Raw genomic sequence first — 3,785 nt, forward strand, 5'->3', positions numbered from 1 at the left:
GAGTGATGTGACTTTTTTACTGTATGGTTATGGTTTTTATCAACTGTAAATATGTATATATTGTACTATTAATTAGGGTTGACAGTTGACGTATTTGAAATAGTTCCTCTTCCCACTGACCTATTTCTAATATTGATGTCCCCCACATTAAACCCAGTTCCTCAGACTGACAGTGCAGCTGATGAGTGCAAGTGAGCAATATAGAAAGGTATTGGGCATTTGCAGTCGATGGTGGTCTGTTGGGCGAGGAGTTCTTCCCACTTTTTGTACATATCATGTAAATCCATTATACCATGTTCCTGAAGTTACTAATTAGGGCCGACAGCTGACATTGTATGGAAATGTTCCTGACTCGTCTGGTTCTCTTTCATATATTGATGTCCCCTACATTGGGTTGTGCCTCGGCAACAGTCACCAGGTGATGAGTGCAGGTGTGTAATGTAGAAAGGCATTACATATCTGCAGTCGATAGTGTTCTCTTAGCCAGAGACATTTTTACCATTAGTGTAGGTCTAGTTATTTGTCTCTTAGGATTTAGCAGAGGTTAGCGATTTGTCTGTTAGGTGATTAGTTTTAGGAGTCTTTGGAATTAGGTATTTTTGTTTATAAATGTATAAGGTTAAAAAAAATAAAAAAAAAAAAAAATATATATATATATATATATATTTATATATATATATATATAAATATATATATATATATATATATATATATATATATATATATATATATATATATTTACGTGTGAATGAAAGTGTGTTTTTTTATATGATTGGATGTGTGTATGTATGTATGTATGTATATATATATGTTCGTATATATATGTATATATGTCAATGTATATACATCTATATATTTTTGCCTTAATGATCAAGGGCTCCATTTAATGGTCGATAGGCAAAAAAAAAAAAAAAAAAAAAAAAAGCATGTCACACTATCTTGTAATCATATCCCCACCTCTCATCTCTCTCTCTCTCTCTCTCTCTCTCTCTCTCTCTCTCTCTCTCTCTCTCTCTCTCACTTGAAACGACGAGAAATCTCCATCCCATGTCCTTTCCCCCATCTTTCTCCCAGTTTCATTCTGCATTTAAATACTCCTTTTCAAAATACTGTAATTAAATCTCCTTTAGGTAACATCACACAGCTCTCGTGATTAATTGTTTCCCTTTATCTGTTTTCATTTGATTGTACTTCTTCTAACTTAACCTGGCAAAGATTTTCGTCGTTTTGCAATGTATTTTCTGTAGCTGGGGAGGGGAATACGACACTACTTGGGTCTGTATACTTTCCACAGCACTTCATAATGACTAGCATCATATTCTAGGTGTTAAAGCTCCTGTTACAGTTCAGGATTAAAGAAGGTGAGACGGCAGTTTTAAATAGTAACACTGGAAAGAATACACTCCATAAACATCCTCCCGAATCAAGCTGTTTTGTGTTTCGAAATAAGTTTTTATTTTGGCTCATCTTTTTGATAATTATTCCGAACTTCGTAGAATTCATCATAGTCATTTCATTCTTTAGCCCCAATTTAACATATATTTTCATTTCATTTCGTATCTCTTCACGTGCCTCTTACCTTCAATAATTTCTCTCCGTGATTCATATACTATACGCTTTATTTTTGTGTTTCATCTAAATCATTTTTTCTAAAGGTAACGCTAAAAAAGGCCTAGTGATTGAAGGCAACACTCTTGCTTTAATCCAGGCTTCGAAACTCAAAACGAGTCTGAGGCATGTCCTTGCATACATTCTATACCTGGTGAACTGACTTTTTTATCTTTTCCTAAATTCTATCATCTCTCCATCTTTAATTATGAGCAGTAACAAGAAGTGACCCTAGCTTATGATGTTGGCTATGAAGAATTTTCATGAAAAGAAGTAGAGTCCGTAATACTGACTTATTCTAGCAAAAGTATACGTGAAATTAGCTATTAAAGGATGAACATATGGAGCTTGGAGTTAACATAAAAGAACTATACTTCATACAGAATGACAGATGCTCTCTAACACAGCAAACATTACCTCCAATCTGAGGTCGTGCATTGTATTTTATTCGAGCTAAGGACGGACCCCTCAGAGTATTCTGCATGTAAGTACAGTAAGTAAGAATTAAATGACTGGTCTATCCCCATTTGTGACATTATATAACAGACAACCTTACAGTTACCTCTTTGGGATGAAACCTATGCAGGGAAGGAGTAAAGACTCTGACCATTGAATTAGCAGTGTCTTAATATTAGCCCAGTTAAAGCCACAAAGGTATCCCGGCCTGCCGGGTGTAGTTTTGATATATATAGAATCAGAAGCATAATTGCTCCACATTTAAGATGCAGAAGAAAGAAAGTAGCGAAGTTAGCTGGTTTAGAACTGTTGTGAAACAATTCGTGCGCCTATCACTGTTAACCCTTTACCAGCCATAAGGTGGTTATCCGCTACACAAAACAGATTACCAGCAGCAAAGAAAACAAAAACAACGACAACAACAATAATGATCACGACGACGACACTAATAATCACTGTAATAAGTCATATGTTTGTCTGTTGTCAAAGTGCTGTCGAGATGGGTTAGGACGCATTTGTTAATGAAACAAAAGCATTCGGAGGCCGAATACTAATAATCACCTGCTGAAACATGCTGGACAAAGTACAAAGTTACTTACAAACCAAATTTAAAGAACACCAGGAAAAAAAAAAAAGGTTTGGGAATTCCAGTCACCACGTTTGGCAAAAAGAAGAAAAAATCCACCATGTTTAAAAATACTTGGCGGCTGGTATTCGGTCTTCTTTGATCAAATCCTTAACGGCAGTAACAGGAACTGCCTGTCCACATAGTTGCTATTTCCTCGAGGTTTGGTGATCATTCGTCCACAACTTATCGAGATATTTTGCCAATGACACACACACACACACAGAAAAATATATATATATATATATATATATATATATATATATATATATATATATATATATATATCGCCAGAGCCTTGCCAAGAAGCTGCCAATAGTAAGGATGCACATGGGTTTGTTGTTGAGGTTAACATCAGACGATTTTTTTCACCTGAGAGAAATCGTAGTACTCATGGGTAAATGTTAGCATTAAGTTTATTCTGCAGACTTTTCTTTCTCTCAACCTTCTTGCGCAGTAGTATGATGGTGTTTCTCACGGCCATCACAGCAAATTCTATTTTAGAGGGGTAGAGAACGGGAAGGAAATTGACTTTGAAGGGAATGGAAGCATTTCATCTTGGTCAGAAAACCCATTACAACTGCATAACAATTCCTTCCAATAAGTAAACTGAAGTAAAACCTTATCACCTTAACCTGTCCTATCACTCCGGTACGACCTGTGGACCCTCCAGGGAAACGTCGTCTGTGGCATTTTGGAGGCCGCGGACTGGGAGGCCCTCAGGAAACTAGTACTTCTTTGATTTTCCCTGGAATGATTATTGCTTCCATGGCCGTGAGCCATCTGAGTGTGCCTTGCGGATTAAGGAGGTTGTTCTCTCAGGCATGGGAAACATACATTCCTTTCTCATATCCTTTAACTAAAGCAAGAAAGCCTTGGGTTTATCCCGGCATTCTCAATGCTGTCCGCAACAAGGAGAGGGCCTACAAAAGGTACCGGAGCCAACCCACCCCCTGAATCACATCATCTTTACGTTTCTGCCCGGAATCGTGCTAAGTCTGTTCTTCGTTCTGCTAAAAATAATTTCATCCATACTAAATTGCTCTCAACTCTCCAGCTCGAATTCTTCCCGCTCCTTCTGGCACCTTGCCAAAAA

This window comes from Coenobita brevimanus, chromosome 102 (assembly GCF_032717465.1).
Source record: "Coenobita brevimanus isolate Jiangsu-jjx chromosome 102, ASM3271746v2, whole genome shotgun sequence".
In the NCBI taxonomy this organism is placed as follows: Eukaryota; Metazoa; Arthropoda; class Malacostraca; order Decapoda; family Coenobitidae; genus Coenobita; species Coenobita brevimanus.